The sequence below is a fragment of the Amblyomma maculatum genome, chromosome 2, assembly GCF_055883805.1.
Source record: "Amblyomma maculatum isolate TAMU_Amacu chromosome 2, ASM5588380v1, whole genome shotgun sequence".
NCBI lineage: Eukaryota > Metazoa > Arthropoda > Arachnida > Ixodida > Ixodidae > Amblyomma > Amblyomma maculatum.
The window spans coordinates 114,829,743-114,849,455 of NC_139345.1; the positions used below are offsets into that span (position 1 = coordinate 114,829,743).

At 47.0% G+C, this 19,713-nt stretch overlaps 1 pseudogene; it reads right to left on the bottom strand.

Moving 5' to 3' along the window:
* Nucleotides 1–1,179: 1,179 nt before the first annotated feature.
* Nucleotides 1,180–2,783, bottom strand: LOC146199612 (uncharacterized; annotated as a pseudogene).
* Nucleotides 2,784–19,713: the final 16,930 nt, after the last annotated feature.

The following is a 19,713-nucleotide window of genomic DNA, read 5'->3' on the forward strand; positions in this document are numbered from 1 at the left end:
TCTGCAGAAGGGAGGTAAGGGGACGTGTTAGGTCAACAAAATTCCGAATGAAGCGACGGAAGTAGGAGCAGAGCCCAAGAAAACTTCGCACATCAGTTGTATTACGTGGTGTAGGAACTTGCGGACTGCAGGAACTATCAGGATCGGACTGCACACCATTTGCGTCAGCCAAATGTCCCAGGATTTTAATCTGGCGGCGGCCAAAGGTGGATTTTTTTGCGTTCAGTTGAAGAACGGCGCGTCGGAATACGGCCAGTATCGTAGAAAGTCGTTGAAGGTGACTTGCGAACGTGGGAGAGAAAACGACAACGTCATCTAAGTAGCATAAGTACGTTGTCTTGTCCACTTGAAACCACGGAGAAGCGAGTCCATTATGCGCTCGAAAGTCGCAGGAGCGTTACAGAGGCCAAATGGCATGACCTTGAATTTGTATAGTCCGTCAGGGGTGACAAATGCGGTTTTCTCTCGATCCCGTTCGTCGACAGCTATTTGCCAGTAGCCGGAACGCATGTCGATCGAGGAAAAATAGCTGGCACCATGCAAGCAGTCGAGGGCGTCGTCAATTCCCAGGAGCGGATTAAAATCTTTTCTAGTTAGCTGATTGAGGTGGCGGTAGTCGACACAGAATCTCCAAGTTTGATCTTTCTTTTTGACTAAAACGACAGGGGACGCCCAGGGACTGCAGGAAGGCTCAATAATATTGCTTGTCAGCATCTTGTCGACCTCCTTCTGTATCACGCGGCGCTCAGCAAGGGAGATTCGATAAGGCCTCTGTGAATGGAGCTGGCATCACCAGTATTGATGCGATGGGTAACGACAGATGTCTGGCTCAAAGGTCGGTCTCCAAAATCAAAAATGTCGCTGTACGAAAACAAAAGGTCGGAGAGGGCACTGACTTGCTCAGGTGTCAAATCCGCTGCTATCATGGGAGTAAAAAGGGTCGAACGAGAAGCTGATACGGGGGGTTCAGACAGAAGCACAGACTTGAGGTCGGAAACTTCGCAGTCAGCCAACGGAAACACGTCAGCGAGTGCAATGCCATGGGGCAAAATTTGGACGGAGCGGCTAAAATTAAGGACGGGAAGATAGCTTCTGTTATCCGTGACGGTCACGACAGTGTGAGGGAGGATGACGTTACGGTTGAGAACATCGGTGATTGGACAAGTGACGTATGTACCATCATGGAATAGCAGGAAACGGTGCCAAGGGAACATACATGGCAGCTTCGGGCGGTAGGCCAACAAACTCGATGGAGCGGAGGCGTGGCTTGATATCTGTGTGGTCGGAGCGGAAAGGCAGGTCTAAGCGAAGGAGGCCACTTGAACAATCAATCAGGGCAGAGTGGGCCGTTAAAAAGTCGATGCCGAGGATCACATCATGAGGGCAGCAGTCGATTACAGTGAAGAGCACAGGGGTAGTTCGAGCACAAATGCTTACGCGCGCAGTGCACAGTCCTACGACGGCGGAGACGCCTCCATCGGCGACACGAACGGCTGATGAAGAGGCGGGTGTGATAACTTTTTTGAGTCAGTGGCGAAACGAAGAGCTGAGGACGGAAATTTGGGCACCAGTGTCAATGAGGGCGGTAACAGGGACACCATCTACACAGCTATCTAGAAAATTGCGGCGATGAGCGAGGGTCAGCAGAGGAGCAGAGAGCGGGCCAGAGAAGTGAGGGGACGAGGAACGGCGAGGTTAGGGCGAGCGGGAACGGCGGGTTTGGGGAGATGGCGAGCGGCTGGAGATGCGCGGAGATGGCGGGTTAAAGTCACGAGAGGGCGTTTCACGGAGAGAGTTTGGGTGTGGTCCGTAGGCGGTGCTGCGATCATGATAGTAGCGAGGTCGAGGTGGCGGGACCCAAAGGTCCGCCATCCTTCTTGGTTACGGTAGCGTCGGGTAGCGTCGGGGTATCGCGTCCGGAACGGCGCAGTCGGAGCCACAGCAGCTACCACCGGAACGGGCTGGACAGATGGCTGTGGGGACGGCTGACCAGAGCTGAGGCTTACGTTCGCATTAAGGCCCACATTCGCGAATTCTTGGCGAACGACAGCTTGAATCAGTGCTATACTAGCGTCCGCCGGCTGAGGTGTGAATGTGGCCGGAGCCATTGCCTCCAGCTCTCTGCGAACAATCCTGGTCAAGTTTGGCTCACGGGACGGCTGCTGCAGTGTTGGCAGATTTTCGCACGACGACGTAGCAACTGTGTTTGGCAAGCGGTCGAATCGGGGAGCAATACGACGATGTTTAGCTCGCTCAAACCGCCGACACACCTCGAGGACGGAGTCGACCGTCGTACAGTCTTTGTAAAAGAGAAGGTTAAAAGCGTCGTCAGCAATTCCCTTTAAGATGTGGCCCACCTTGTCACACTCGGGCATGGCGCTGTTCACTTTGCGGCATAGAGCTAGTACGTCTTGTATCTACGACAGATAAGATTCGGTCGACGATTGTGCTCGCGATGCCAGGTCCTTTTTAGCGCAGAGCTTGCGTCCGATCGGCTTGCCAAAGACATCCCGCAGCTTCTCTTTGCACATGTCCCAGGATGTCAGGTCTTCTTCGTGCGTCTTAAACCAGACGCGTGCCGTACCAGCCAGGTAGAAAATGACATTCGCAAGCATCAAGGTTGCGTGCCATCGGTTGTGCTTACTGACTCGCTCGTACATAGCGAGGCAGTCTTCGACGTCGACGTCATCGGTGCCGCAAAAAGTGTCCAGATCACGAGGCTGCGCCGCGACGACAGTGGGCGTTGGTTGTGCGGCTGTAGAAGTAGCTGCGTCGGACTGCATAGTGCTAGCACCAAGCTGGCGGCCACTGAGGAGATCCAGATTCGGGTATTGGTGTCGTACCCTGCACGCTCCACCAAGATGTTACGAGGCATGTCGAGATGTAACAAGGCGATGTTACGTCGTAGCCGCAACAGTTCACCGTTAGGCACACACTCACAGGACCACTAGAGCCTAGCTGCAGCATCGTCTTTCTCTACCAGCCCTGCACTTCGTGACTGCGTACCGTAACAATATGTTTGAAGGCATGGCTAACCTCCTAGATTGTGATAAGAATGTTGTGCTAATGGGAGACTTTGTTATCTTTGTTGTGTATGTTATCTGAATGATCGTGCTGGGCCTAGTGTATACAGATACAGAAGTGGTAAAGAATTGTCGCGTGTTATAGATGACTCAGACTTAGTGATACAGGGGCCTCATGTCATGAAACTACACTATTCACTCATATCCAGGGGAGGTCCCACGCTCGCCTAGACATGATTTATGTTTCTAGCTGATTTCCCGTGATTTGTTGTGTGAAACTGTACCGGTTTCTTTTTCGGATCATTGTATGGTCGTTGCTCGGCTCAGGAGAACTTACTGTTCAAAATTTAGGCTGCATTGGGAGCTTTGGAAGCTAAAGTTTTCGCTTGTAAGTGACCAGAAGTTTGCCTTTTGGATACGCTCACGACTGTAAGTGTGTTTGACAGGTGCCATGCCAATATTTGCTGCTTGGGAGCTGTTTAAACAGGAGGTGCGTGCGATAGCCATTGAAATTGGGTCTGTTAGGTCATTTTACAGGAAATTTTAAGAGACGACACTGCATAAGAGTTTGTATAACTTCTATGAATTAGAATGCGGGGCACCTGGAGTATATTTAGACGAAATTGCTAGGGTAAAGTGTGACCTACAAAAACTGTACGCTGAAAGATACAAGGGTGCCCGAGTTCGATCTCGTACAAATCGTGCTTTGCACTGTAAAACCCCTACGTGACAAGCTCTACTTGATGAGCAACGTCATGCTACTGCCAAGTTGATACCGGGAATGATGTCCAATGGCACCCTAGTAACGAAAACGTGTGAGATCATCTCTATTTGTGGACTATTACACGACACTGTTCAGTGACGCTTCTGCTACTTCTAATTCGGATCTACTAGCTAACTTTAACGCTTTTATCTTTATAAGATGATGACTGTGCTCTTATCAATGGCCCTTTCCCGTTGGAAGAAATAGAACAGGCTATTGACCAATTACCCCTATCTAAAACACCTGGCCCTGATGGCATGTCATGCGAGTTTTACAAAACTTTTAAATTTCTGCTGAGTCCTGTTTTGCTGCAGATTTTCGCTTTAAGTTTTGATGTGGGGGTCCTTCCTCAGTCCTTTACTAGGAATCACACCGTCTTAATTTCAAAAAGTATGGGTAAAGAAAAAATATCTCTCAGTGGATGGCTACAGGCCAATCACGTTGGCAAATGTGGACTACAAAATTTTTGCGAAAGTACTATCAAAACGTTTACAATATGCGATGACGGTTCTCATTGGCCCTCATCAGATGTGTGGCTTGAGGGGACGCTCCATATAAAATAACATACATATTGCACGTACAATTCTCGAATCTTGCTCTGGCTCTTATGAACAGCTTGCTCTACTCCAGGTTGACCTTGCGAAGGCATTTGATCGTGTCCGGCATTCGTTTCTCTTTTCTCCTATCGAGCGTACAAATGTTGGATCAACTGTACTTAAAGGGGTGAAACTTTGTTACGACAACTGTTCCACTCGCTTGATTGTTAATGGTCACCTCTCAGAGCCTGTGCCAATTCGATCATCCGTGAAACAAAGGCTGTCCTATATCACCGCTACTCTTTGCCCTCTACCTAGAGCCACTTTGTTTGAGTCGTGGCTATGATGCCTTTAGTAATGAAGTCAAAGTGCTTGCGTACGCCGATGATTTGGCGTTTTCTTGCACTGACAAACCCAGCATTGACAAAATTATAACCACCATTGAGCAGTTTGGCATTGCGTCTGAGTCTCAAATGAATAGGTCTAAAAGTTGGGGTCTGTGGTTCGGTTCATGGGGAGCAATGCCGACTCATTATGCTGGAATTGAATGGACTCGTGTTCCCCTTAAATACCTTGGTGTTCCTCTTCATGCATTCAAGTCTAATGGGCGCTACTACTAGAAAGAGCGGGTCCTGGCACTCCAAAGCTAAGCTCAGACTTTTGTCCCGCACCGCCTATCAATTTTTGGCCGAGTACAGGCCTGTAATTTGTTTCTGGCTATAAAAATTTGTTACGTACTCTGTTGCGCGAGTAATTACGAGTACATCCAAATGTTTCACCGAACATTTGCGACATTCATATGGTCCTCCAGTATTGAGACTATGCGGCAAGGTAACCTATTCAGGCCTGTTTCTGCCGGTGGACTAGGTTTGAGACATATCTATGTCAGACAGTTAGTTGCTCGTTTCTTTTTTTCCCGCACCAGCTCCCATCCAATTATCAGAGCATCCCTGCTAACTAACCTTGTGAACCTTCTTCCAAACTTAGTGGTCTCTTCCAATTTTACCGATCGGCCTTTATTATTTGGTGCTATGAAAGAATTTTGCCATCTAGTGCGTTTTATGGCAGTTCGCATTTCTTATGAGTATTTATTCTCTGTTTCACGAAACAATTTATACAAAGATTTGATATCTATGTATTTTCCGCCTCCCTTATATTGTTCACTCTATTCTAACTGTATGGGGCATAATGTGTTAAAAAGGGTGTGTAAAATGCCGATCTCGCCTTCTACTAAAACCTTTTTCGTTAAATTTCATGCCGAAGTTTTGCCTGTTAAAGTGTGGCTTCATAAAAAAATAATTTCGTTTCTTTTGTTAATTGTCAGCTATGTGATACACCTGAAACCATCGAACACTGTTTTATTGCCTGCAAAGATGCAATATTATTTTGGGAAGTTCTGGAAAGAACACCGAAGAAAGACTTCATTTTGAATTCCCACAGTGTGTGTTACTTAATGGCCACCGAACATGACCATTAGCCCTTTGACATGATTTTCCTCCTTAGACTGCACAGCCTATGGAAAACGCGTATGTTGGATCGGAATGCTGAGCCTCTCGTCTCCCCCGCTACTCATTTCGGCCAGATGGTGCACCAGCTTAGAGACACCGTACGAAGATAGTGACTATCAACCGGACTGGCTGCCATTGTTGATGTACTGTCTTTCCTTGCCACCGTTTTAGTGAAGTTGTGCTAAGTCGTATTTTAGTTGTGTGGTGTTGTGTTGTATGTTTCAATTGGACTTTTCGCCTACAGGCTGTTTACTTTGTAAATAATTTATATAGCTCTTTCCTGAATTTAAATGCATGTAATAAATACCATGCTTAAAAAAAGAAGTTTTGTGGTGCAATAAATTAACACCCCCCATCTCTGCACTGATGCCACTGAAACATCTGTTCCCCTCCTGTGTCGTAATTGTTTTCGGAATATTTTTTTTTGCAATTGCCTTCACTGTAATTATTTCTTGCCTTCAGTGAGTGTATGTTACCTTTAGGTTGCGTTCACAGACACCTTTCAGTAACAATCGGTATGACAACGGTTACACTATGCAATTACTTTCACCGTAATCATTTCCTGCCTTCAGTGCGTGTATGTTATCTTTAGGTTGCGTTCACAGACACCTTTCAGTAACAATCGGTATGACAACGGTTACACTATGCAATTATTTTCACCGTAATCATTTCCAGGCAAGGGCAGAGTATTATGAAAAAACAATCGGCCAACAAGACACGTACGTCAAGGTTCACCGACGCAGCCTTATACGAAACCAACGCAAAGAGGGCGATAGCCACGGTCACAGACTGCGAAGGCCGGGAGGTAGTTAGCGCCTCGATCCAAAACTGTACGGTCACGGAGGCAGAGGAAGTGGCTATCGCACTGGCCATTAGACAAGGAAGAGAAACGGGAGAGAGTCTGACGGTACTGTCGGACTCTCAATCCGCGTGCAGAAATTTTCAACGGGGTAAATTATCTAAGGTAGCGCACCAAATCCTTACTTCCACAAGCGAGCCAATAAAACAATACACTCAAACACTAGTATGGATTCCGGGGCATGCAGGGATCACGGGGAATTTGTACGCAGACAGGATAGCCCGAGGACATGCAACCTACCGTGCGCCCAGCAGTCTCGCGGCAGAGGACCTGATTACGCTTGACCCTTACTACACCACAATTACTACTGCACTACAGAGGCTTGCGGAAAGTATATCCGGAGCCGCATAAAAAAGCTCAGCAATGAGGAGGCCATAGATCTGAGGCGGCTACAGAAGGGCACCTTCATTAATTTACACATATTACACATGATGCATCCCACGACATTCAGAGATGAGTGCCCGTGGTGCGGGAAGACCCATACCCTGTACCACATAGCATGGGAATGCAGCTCACATCAACTACAAAAAATTGAAAACCCAAATGAAAGACAGTGGGAGGCTTTGCTGGCCAGCTCTGACCCGGAGGCTCAGCTCTACCTGGTCACAAGAGCTCGCAAACTGGCGAAAGCCAGTAGTGCCCTGGACTGGGGGGCCAACCGCTCGTCAGCCTCGGCTGAAGAGGCGAAGGAAAAGATCCCCGAGAAGTTAATAAAGTTTACTCACTCACTCCTGTCTTCAGTGAGTGCATGTTACCTTTAGGTAGCGTTCAGAGACATCTTCCAGCAACCGTCGCCGCTTACAGTGAGTGTATGTTACCTTTAGGTTGCGTTCATGGAAACCTTTCAGCAACAATTGCCGTTTAAATCGCGGAGAGCGTCGCCTGCTCCAGTGCGCCTACGTGGTATGGTTTGTCAATACGTTGCCGGGACTGGTGACGGGAGTTGGCACGGCTTCTTGAGCTTGATCGCTCCCTGCGGCGGGATTCTCGGAGGGTTGCGTACTCTCTCGTATCTTCTTTGTTGGTAGGTGTCGGCTTTTTGTTGCCCAGTCAGTTGAAATGCTACTTGCAGTCCTTGGAGCCCATGGAGTGTGATCCATTACAGATGATGCATTTGGCTGCGCACGTGGGTGGCTCGACTGGTGAATGATTCTCTCCGCAGCGCTGACAGAGGTTTTGCTTGGGTTTGACACAAACGTCGCTTCTGCGACCGGCTTTTCGGCAGTTGAAGCATGCCTCGGTTTTAGCCAGGAAGGGATAGCAGTTATAGATGGCGCCGTAAAAAGCAGCTGCTTAGCAACCGACTTTGTGTTGTCGAAAGTGACGAGTATGGACTGTCTTGCCCAACTGTCTTGCGTTGTAGACAACGCCTCGGGATGTCATTGTCTGGTTAGGCTATGTAGGTCTTTAATGGGTGGGTCCTGTTAGAGACTTGAAGAGACTGGAGCCTAATGTAGCGTTTCGCTCTGTTCTGATGGTGAAGGAGTTGTTTCGAAAATTTATGCGTATGGATTCGTGTTGACGTACTGCCTCTATGGGGAGCTTAAGGGTGGCGCAAACGAGGGATAGGATGTAGCCCCCATTGTGTTTGCGGAGATATAGGCCTCTGCTATGGGGGTAGATTCTTTTCAGGTCTAGAGCGGGTAGCTTGGGTAGCGGAGCCTGATGATTTACAGTGGGTGGAGGAGACTTGCCTTGCTTGGACAGGGTCGGTGTGGCGGGTCCGTCCGGTGGCTTCAGAGGCGAGCTCATGGTGGCGGGCTGGAGTACTGGCGGCACTGCGTGTGCCAGTTTACGGGCTGTGAGGGCCTTGGTCCATCTAGGACCCGTAGTAAATTCTTCATACGAGATTGCTTCTCCGGCGACTTGGTATACGCTGCTGCTGCAGGCAGGCTCGGCGTTTTGTGAATCCATGTGCGCATGGGAGGCTAGGCCTAGCCTAGCCTAGGCGTGGCGATTTCCAGTATAGGTAAACTGCGAGGTCCAGACAAGCGTCTGCTGCTCAGTGTCAATACTCAAAGTCTGCACAAACATTCGGGCCCGAAAGTCCCAAAAAGGGGATGTAAATGACGCAGAACATCATCACGAACCGTTTGCAGCACCTTCAGTCCAAGAACAGTCGTAAAACCGCAAAAAAAGAAAAACAGTAGAGAACTCCGGACCCGATGTGAGACGCTTCAGGGTCCATATCAAGTGTAAAGAAGCGGCATCCGAGTTTACTGGTGCCGTTATCGCCCGGCAGGCTATGAGAAAAATAAGAAAAAGTTTAAATTAAAGAGCTGAGAAAACGTCGTTCGTGTATGGGAACGCTCTCGCGTCGTACCCTTAACTGAGCTTGTGTGTACGCCTAATTTTACGTCCTCTTTTTTGCAACGATATTGATTGCCTCAGGGAATCAGTAGGGTAATTAGATGAAGAATGAATAAATTATTAAATGAATGGAAAAAATGTTGGCTGATTTTATGATGTCGAAGAGTAAGCGATGATGTGGTCCCTGCGTCCAAGTGATATGCGAGGCAGGATTGCTTGCTGAAAGGCCAGCTGTTGTCAGGTGCCGGATTCGTGTCGGTTTCAGTGTTGGACAGTTCCACAGAAAGTGGTGAATGTCGACTTCAACATTTTCTTTTGTTACAGATCGGACACCTGGGGTGGGATATAAGTGTCGGTAGTGAGACCACGTCTTAGTGACAGCTGGTGTGAGGGCAACACCGACCCGAATCCTCCTAAGCGCAACCTCCTCTGTGCGGGTGAAACCGCGGGGAAGGGATAGCCCACACGGAGGGATAAGAGCACGTGTGTGGCGCCGGAGGTGTTTTTTTCGTGATAAAAGGAGGGTAGCGCCGTCCACTTCAGGAGCCGTGGCATTGATGAGTCTTGGGTCATGAGGTGGGTCGCTAAATCTGCTTGATTTTGGGAAGGTAGCAGGTCCCGTGGGTCTCACTCAATGCGTGCTGACTGCGGGACGCGCCGCAAGTTGGTGGATGTCTCGATATATTTTGCGAAAACGGCTGACACGTGAGATCAAGCGTACTGCTTGAAGTGCGCCAGTGCGGATGACAACATGGGCCCCAGGAAGCATGGTTATGGTAGCCACGGAGCAGAGTGCCTCCTGAACTGCCACGAGCTCAGCGCAGAAAGATATAAGTGATTCCGAAAGCTGAAACGTAGAGGTCTGACTAAGGCTAGGTCTCCACGGACAATAGATTGCCGTTTTTGCTTCACAGTCCTGTATGCTTGCATCCATGTACAGTACACTACAATGAACCCTTGAGACAGATGAGCATCTTGTTCTTCAAATCTCTGGCGAAACGACGATGCCGAGTTGGTCTGCGGTTATCAGTTGGCTTGTAGTCGCCTAAGTGTACAAACGTCCAGGAAGGGATAACTGGCGGGCGCAGGTGGCTGAAGAATAATGTGTGAAGTTGCATACGCCCTCAGTGCCTGTGTGGGATGTGATAGAGTGGCATGAAGTCTGCGAGAATCACAGCGCTGCTGCACCAACTCATCGACAATGTTGACTTGCGCATTCTCGTGTAACGCTACGACCGGTGTGATTCGTGAAAGCATGTGATGGTCCTCATAGCTTCTCGGTTCACGGCTTCAAGGCGACCTTATTGTGCTCTTGTAAGATGCTGGAACTGGGCTAGATAAACAATACGTGGCTGCAGAACCGCCCCCACCAACTGGCGGGCAACAGACGAGCCAGCGCCATCTGTTTTAGGAGCAATTCGTCTAATCAAGCTCATAGTCTGAATTGTTGGCTTTTTTTTTGCCTGAAAGCCAAGCAATCGCTGATCCTGACTGGTGAAACGCTAAGCTCAGAATTTTTATGCTCTGACTTTCTTGTAGTGGGGCTGCCTGATTGACAGAGATGAATTGAATTTGCGACTTTCGCTTTAGATGCGATGTCAGCTCTCAGCTATTTTCTTTGCAATTGTAGAAAACGAAGTTGCCTCCGAGAGTCGGCAAAGCCGAGAGTCGGCAAAGACAAGGATCAAACATCCAGTCACAGGTCGATATTATTTTCCTGCTGGCTGAATTTTACTGAAGTACTATTTTTGAACAGAAAACTATCCAAACACTACCCTCCTTGTTCATAAATGTGTTTGTGTTTGTAAACGCACCTGAGTAATGCCACTTCGTGGGGGCTTGCCGCACTGAGGCCATCATCAACATTGTCGTCGTCGTCGTCGTCATAGTCACAGCAAGGAGGCGACGCGGTTGCCATTGAAGTGTCACACCGGGGTACAGTAATCGGGGTGAAAGGGCTGTAGATGGACCAAAACGTCGCTTTGAGAACTGTAAAAGACTGCCAAGAAAGATTTTATTGGCGACATTGATGCCATGGCACTACAGACTCCGTCGCAGTCAGGACTTGACTAGGACTTTTATTGTTCACCTGTTATAAAGCCTCAGAACCAATCCAATTTAATCCAAGTTCATGGACCAGCTGACCTGTACCAATGCCTCCTGTAGTACAGAGGACATTGCCTATATACAGAAGGCCTGCGCATCTAACTCTGGAGCGACATGAGGGCCACTCGTGGCGGCGAGCGCGTCCCTGTCAAGACGGCTCGAGCAGATGACGGCGCCCGCAATGCTGTGCCGTGCTGTGCGCGTCTTCACAAATAGCTCTGTGCCTTTTTCGTTATCACAAATGCCACATACAAACATCCGGAAGCACTGCTGTGTTGTAGGCTGCAGCAATATTTATAAGAATTCGCCTGCTGGAAAAAAATTTTACGGCTTCCCAACGCGGCATTGGGAGACGAAACGACGCAGCGTTGGATTCGACTTGTTCGTCGTGAAAAGTAAGTTTAAGCTCCGTGTTTTTTAACGCACATCATGTTTTAGAAGTAAGCAATAGCTGAAGTCTTAAAATGCGCAAAAGAGACGTTTCTTGGCATCTTCCGTGCATGCTAGAACACGAACAATTTACTACGTTTTTTGACGAATTTCGATTCAGGAATCATGTCGTCATGATAACGGAAACATGGTATCATGAAAAAAGCCTGATGTTAACATTAGCAGGTTATAAACACTATTGCCAAAACCGAAATAAGGCACGTGGCGGCGGCGTCGCCATGCTTATCAGAGATGATGTGTGCTGCGAGGTGATGCACCATTTCATGCATAGTAATACTGACCTGGAGGCGTTGTGTGTTTCTAGCGGGAAAGATATATTCGCAGTGGTATATCGCCCTCCTTCTGGAAACAAAAATCATTTTTTTTACCTTCATCGAAGAACTGTTGGAGTATGCTTCCGTTCACGAATACCGTCTGCTATTAGGAGGTGACTTTAATATTAACTTAGCTGGAAATGATTGTCATTCTCTTGATTTCAGTAACAAACTGTTGGCGTCTGGCTTTCATTCTGTCATCAACACACCAACGCGAGTAACCGAGACAGGCGAATCCGTCCTTGACCTTTTCATTGTCAACTAAGACACCGTCGTACACTCCGCTGGCACCATATGCTATGACTTAAGTGACCACTGTCCAATATTTATTGTGTATTCCAGCTTTAGGTGACACAAAAAAAAAACAAAAACAAAAAACGAACAAGGACGAACCCATGTATAGGAGCATATCGAAAAGTAATCTGGAATCTTTCCGGGCACGCCTACTATACAACGACTGGTCTCCTATTTACAATGAGAATAATGTCTCTGAAGCTTACAACACATTCCTAGTCTTGTTCTGTGACCATTACAATAAATGTTTTCCATATAGGAAAGCAAAACTAAAGAATAAAATAAGAAAGCCGTGGATAACACCTGATAATTTGAAGATGATTAAGGAGAAACAAAAACTGTTCCAAGACTTCTTGCGTACCAGAGAAACGATCGACAGCACTAACAAACTTCAAGAAGTATCGAAATAAATTAACTGCAGAGTTAAGAAAAGCAAAGTTTGCTTATTATAATAACATCCTATCTGATGCGTCAAGAAATGGTCCTCAGAAAGTCTGGAAAGTCATTAACAAAATTCTTCAAAGACAACATCGCAAGTGCAGCCCTCTTGAAATGTCAAAAGATGGCAAATGTATTTCGGGTGTCGATTTAGCTGAACATTTCAATGCCCATTTTGTAAACATGATGAGACCAACCTGCGACGAAACAGGGTCAACGACTAGGTACAAACTAAATCCAACCGTATTCCTCGAGCCAACGAACGAAACGGAAATTTGTAGCACGTTCCTTAACCTGAAAAATACCAGCTCAACTGATGTCGACAATATTCAGATCAAGCCTGTCAAGTTCGTAATTGACGTTATCTCGCCTCACCTAGTACATATTTTCAACCTGGTCCTCACAACTGGCTGCTTCCCAAGTCGCATGAAAGAAGCAAAAGTATCGGTCATCTTTAAAGGCGGCAAAGAAAATGACGTTACGAACTACAGGCCGGTGTCTATACTGCTGCCATGTATGGGCCCTCAGGCACTCTTCAAGCTGTTCTAGAAAGGGCTTAGAAAAAATCTTGTTGGTACGCATAGAAAAATTCTTCACTAAACATAATATATTACGAGAGCATGGTTTCCGTCGAGGAAAATCGACTGAAACAGCACTGTTAACGATGAAAGAACTTATAATCAAAAACATTGAATTCAAAATGCTTACTTTGGGTATTTTTGTGGATTTTAGCAAGGCCTTTGATTTCCTGAATCACAAGCTTTTGTTGAAAAAGCTGAGTGCTTACGGTATCCGCGGTGCATCGCATGTGTTGTTTGAATCGTACTTGAGTGATCGGAAACAGTGTGTCAGTATTGGGGACCACTCCTCATCTTTTAAGAGTATTTCTTCTGGTGTGCCACAAGGCAGTCTACTGGGGCCACTGCTTTTCAATGTATATGTAAACGATATTGTTCAACCCAATTCTGATGCCTGTTATGTTCTTTATGCCGATGATACCAGCATGTTTGTTTCTGGTCATGATATACAGGAAGTAGTTGCAAAAGCGGAAACTGAGATATCTAAGATAATCAATTGGTCCAACGCCAATGGTCTTAAGATCAACGCAAATAAATCTAAAGCCATAATTTTTAAACCAAGAAACAAACAGGCTGCAATAGATCGTCCTTTAACGCACGGTACAGCTACTATTGAAGTTGTTAACCAACATAGGATTTTAGGTGTGACATTTTCAGCTGACCTGACATGGTTGCACCACATTGATTGTTTGAGCAAGTCACTGTCATCAGCTGTGGGAGCACTCGCCAGATGTCGTTATTATCTGCCTGAAAAAATAAAAGTTCAAATTTACCACGCATTATTCACATCACATTTAAGCTATTGTTCGCTTGTTTGGGGAACAACAACGATCGGCAACATTAACGCAATTTTTCTTTTACAGAAAAAAAGCTCTTTGTAATATTGCTAATGTATCGTATTACCATCCGACAGAAGCACTGTTTCTCAAGTATCATATAATAAAAGCACAATATTACCTACAATATCGCTTAATATATACTTTCTTTTTTTGCAAAAAATGATCTTCAAACGTTTTTAAAGAGCTCCGCAAGTTTAAGCAAACAAAAAAGCGACGACCGCGCCCGCAGCTGTGACAAGTGGTTTGTTCCGCATCGGCGTACCGAATATCTCTGTCAATCCTTACAATACCAACTTCCACTTCTTCTCAATGACTATGAAAAGAGGGCAATATATTTCGAGACTTTCAATAAAAAAAAGATTGCGACATTATTTTGTAACGAACTACTTATGTTTCAATAACCATGCTCACTTTGTGATTAGAGTTGTACTGACGTGTTAGAATTCTATAGGGCTTTATAAGTTTCATTGTGAATTGAGGCATAACGCAAATTTCTTATATATTCCGTGAATAACTACTGTTTTGCTAACTACTGTACTTTGAATTTTTGTTAGAGTTTGTTTGAACGAATGTTAAATTGATGTGAGTCTACACTGTAATTTACTGTGGGACAACTGCTGCCATGTATGGGCCCTCAGGCACTCTTCAAGCTGTTCTAGAACAGCTTTTTTCGCCTGAGGGCCTTCAACCTCGAGCAGAAAATAAATTGAAAATGAAAAAAAAAAAATGCTGCACTGACTGACTGAAAAACTTTATTGAGTAGAGTTAAGGGAGTGGGATCTGTAGGTGGGTTCCTAGTGCCGGACTCCAGCGGCTGCTGCTGCTATCCACGCGCGTGTCGCAGCCTCCCACCCCTCACTGCATTTGGGTCATCTCGTGGATTGGGTGGGCAAGCATGACGTTGGATAAAAGCGCCGTACAGCGTTCATTGCATGCGCGTAGCAGAGTATGCTGCTTGTATGTGTTTTTATGTTTATCTGCAGTGAAGATGGCACGGACTGGGTGCCTTCTTCGAAATCCAAGATATACAGCAGCCAAATCTAACGAAGAAGGGCACCCGTCCTACGGCAGAAGTATCCAAATCCAAATCCACTTTATTTCCAAACCTTTAAGTTAGTGGTCCCCCAGGGAAAAAGCTGTCACAGACAGCTTGACTGGGCCCTGGGGGCCTACAGGCAGCATCTCGCAGTGGATTTGACAGCACAATCAAAAATGGATATGCACATGAGATCAAAAGCAAATGAATTATACACACATCAGATTTCAGAAATGAATATGAACATCGCAGTAATATTCGTTGCCTCATCATAAAATTTGTTAATTCGTGTCTAAATGTGTTAAGCGGGGCAGTAAAGTCAATGTGGGCTTTAAATTTATTATAAAGTGATGGTATGCGGTAGTCAAGAGTGGCCCGGCCATAATTTGTTCATGTGTGTTGCACTGGTTTTAGTTGCCTACGTAAACTGTAAGCATGCAAGGGACGGTGCGTATCATTGGGAAGGTTACGTTTATTCATATAGAGAGACAGTTTGTAATCATATTATTTAGTTGCTTTAAGCATATTACGTTTAGTAAACAAGGTATCAGTAGATAGCTGGCTATGGTTTCCATAAAAGTTTTCAAGAATTCGTAGCACGTTTTTTTTTTTTTTTTGTAGTCGCTCGAGTTTATTATAATTATGGATGGTTGTAACTCCCCAAACTAAAATGCAATATGAAAGACGAGAGTAGAAATTAGCAAAATATATTGCTTTTTTGAACCTAACTGGAGGTAATTCTCTCAGCTTATAGAGACAGCCAACTTAATTCTATCGCCAGCTTGCTAACATGCGTGTTCCACGACATGGTTTCTTCAAACCAGACGCTTAAAATTTTTTCTGAAGTTGCACGCTGCAGCGCTGTACCTTGAAAGTTTAGGACTAACTCAGTTTCACAGGCTTTGTTATAAGGCTTGAAAATAATATATTTAGTCTTTTTAACATTCAAGGTTAATCTGTTTTAATGCAATCATTCTTCACGTTTGATCAAATAACTATTTATGACAGTGTTCAATTGGGTTACGGTTTGTGCGGAGAAAAAAATATTTGTGCCATCAGCGTACATGGCCAGTTTCGGTGAAAGAGGCAAATTTGCACATGTAATTAATATACAAAATGAACAACAAAGGTCCCAGGATCGATCCCTGAGGTGCACCATGTCTTACTGTTGTAATTGAAGACACCAGGTCACCAACTTTTACACACTGTTTTCTGTCTGAGAGGTAACTTGTGATAAGATCAAGAGCAACACCACGTATTCCGTAATCTTGCGTCTTTGGGAGTAATATATTATGGTTTACACAGTCAAATACTTTTCTGAGGTCAATGAATAAACCTACAGCGAATTGTTTGCTATCCATATTTTTAAGTGTATTTCATCTTTGATTTGTAATAAGGCCATTTCAACTGATTTTCCTTTCTGGAAGCCGTACTGCGATTCACTGATAGCATGGTATTTAGTAAGAAAATTCGTAAGTTGAGCATTAATAACATTCTCAAAAACCTTAGAAAATATGGAAAAAACGGATATTGGGCGATAATTTGATATATCACTAACACTTCCACCTTTGTGGACCGAGGTTATACGCGCTTGTGTAAGGTCAGAAGGAAATATACCAGTTTAAATCATTTGATTGATTATAAATGCGAGTGGTTTGGCTATAATAGGTGCTACGTGTTTAATAGGGACACTGCTCAGGCCATCTAGTCCAGCCACGACATTCTTTTGAATTCTGGCGATAAAGCTGATGACTTCTTGGGAAGTACCTGGGGAGAGCATAACTGAATTCTCAAGCCTTGGGCGAAGTCTCGAAAACGAATTAGCGCAGTCTCTGTTTGGAAAAACGTATTCGCCAACGTTAGCAAAGAACTCATTCATTGTGTCCAACGCCTCTATATATCAGTCTTCCCATCAGCAAAAGCTGCAATATTGACACGCTGCATTCTTTATTTTCCCTCTGTGCTGATCGCGAGCGTGTGCCTCCTCGAGGCGAAGAAACCGACGTTCGTCTCCTCGAGGCGAAGAAACTGAAGTTTTTCTGTCGAAGCGGGCCTGCTAGTTCCTGCCGCACTGTGACTTCTGTTACTCCTGTGTCCCGCGGTGACTTCTGATCAGAGACTTCACACCGCGACATCTGGTGGAGGTGCTGGGTAACGCAACCCATGCTCCGAACACCTCCAACCAGCCGAGACTCCAGCCCTCAAGGATCTCCTACCATCGAGATTACGCCTACCCATCAGAGTAGCCGACGGCTTCGAGGGCTTGATCCTGAATTCGCGCCTCTACAATTTTCTCGTACTGCGAGGCCGCCACCATCTTCTCCAGCACCACCTTCGGAGACAACACAACCACCCGTAATGACGCAGGTAGACACCACTGCCCCCTCCTTCGTGTTGCAGCAGCCGCGGGAGATACCCATCTTCCAAGCCTTTCCCGGCGACGACCCGGAAGACTGGCTAGATAAATTTGAGCGAGTAGCCCAGTACAATCGCTGGGGCGACGACCAGAAACTGCAACATGTATTTTTTTCGCTTGACGGTTCAGCTCGCACATGGTTTGAAAATCATGAGACTACCATTACAACGTGGAGTTCCTTCAAGGACCAGTTTCTGCAAGCTTTCACCACCGTTTTTCGGAAAGAACGCGCCGAGCTGCTCCTACAGACGAGAGTTCAGCTCCCTAACGAGAGCGTCCTCGTTTACTTCGAGGACATGACGAGGCTATTCCGTCGCGCTGATCCAAACATGTCCGAAGAAAAAAAACTTCGATATCTCATGAAGGGAATTAAAGAACAGATCTTCGTTGGATTAGTGCGATGTCCCCCCAAGACCATCGGGGAATTTGTATCCGAGGCCGCTACCATTGAGAGGGCTCTAGAGATGCGATCTAAGCACTACGAGCGGCCGTCCATCCCTATTGCTGCCGCCATCGCGGACACTGGTAGCACTGACGTGCTCCGTGAGACCATACGGGCCATCGTACGCGAGGAGCTGCAAAAACTATTTTCGACGGCAGCACCCCCTCAAGTATCCAGCCTTTCTCAGATGGTTCGGGAAGAGGTCAAACAGGCACTCAACCCACCCGAGCCACTCCCGACAATGCCACCACAGCAGGCCATTACCTACGCCGCAGTCACTCGTCGTGCCTGTCCACCTCCCAGTCAGCATCCACCTCCAAGTCAGCACCAAGCAGCCCCTGCATACACTCGTCAAGCACCTCCCGCTCGAATTTCTCAGGTGCGTCCACGCAAAAGCGACGTCTGGCGCACTCGCGATAATCGCCCGCTGTGCTTCCACTGTGGCGAAGCTGGTCACCTGTTCCGCGATTGCTATTACCGACGAATGGGTCTGCCGGGATTTAGCGCCGACGCGCGAAAGCCGCAGCGTGGTGAACGACCCCCTGCCATTGACGCGTACCTGGCTGAATCATCCGGAACGCCCTATGACTACTCGCGGTCGCCTTCACCGGGCCAATACTCCTCGCAGACACGTGGTAATGCCGGCCTGACGCGGGTCCGCTCCCCTAGCCCCCATCGGGAAAACTAGACGCGGCAACCTTTGGAGGGAAGGTTGCTCATCGACGAAATTCTCAAGCTCCTCCACCGCTGCAACCGGATGGCCACTCCGTTTCACGACGACACGACGCGCCCCACAATGATCCGCTGCCTCGGCGCTCCAGTTCTCCGACGACACGAAATCAGCTAGTACCACACCGCAGCCGTGACCGGACCCCGCGACGTTCCAGTAAAACCACAGCCGTAACCGCCGACCTGAACATTTCAGTGGACGGAACCGACGTGACAGCGCTTGTGGATACCGGCGCCGATTATTCTGTGATGAGTGGGCCTTTCGCCGCCACTCTGAAAAAGGTGACTACACCCTGGACAGGCCCACAAATTCGTACCGCCGGAGGCCACTTGATAACGCCGACCGGTACCTGCACTTCTAGGGTAACTGTGCAAGAAGAAACGTACTTAGCAACCTTCGTCGTACTTGTCCAGTGTTCCCGCGACGTCATCCTTGGCATGGATTTCTTAGCAGAGAATGGAGCCGTTATCGACCTGCAGACTAAGTCAGTGACCTTATCGACTGAGAACGCAATACACAGGGCTTCAGAGCGACCGACAGCACTGCACATTCTTGATGATCACGTCACTATTCCGCCCCGTTCCAGCGTGATGACGTCTGTGGCTGCGAATACACTGCGAAACTTTGAAGGTGTCGTGGAGAGTAAACAGATCTTACTTTTCGAACGCAGTCTTGCTGTAGCCAGAGGAGTCGTTCGCCTCGAAGACGGCAAAGCAGACGTCCTACTCACAAATTTTGGCGGTGAGCACCAGCATTTAAGCACTGGGACTGTAGTGGCCCATATTTGCGGTATCACACATGTTCGAAAAGCCTCTGGACTTGCGACGTTGTCATTGACCGAAATGGAGAGGCCTACCACCGATTTGCACTTCGACATTAACCCTGCGCTTTCTCAACTGCAGCATCGCCAAGTGAACCAGCTCCTCCAGCGCTATCGGGCGACCTTCTCCAACTCTTCACGTGTTGGCAGAACCGATCTCGCCAAGCATCGCATTATTACGGATGATACCGTGCCACCTCTCAGACAGTCACCTTACCGAGTGTCTCCGACTGAACGCGCCGCTATCACCC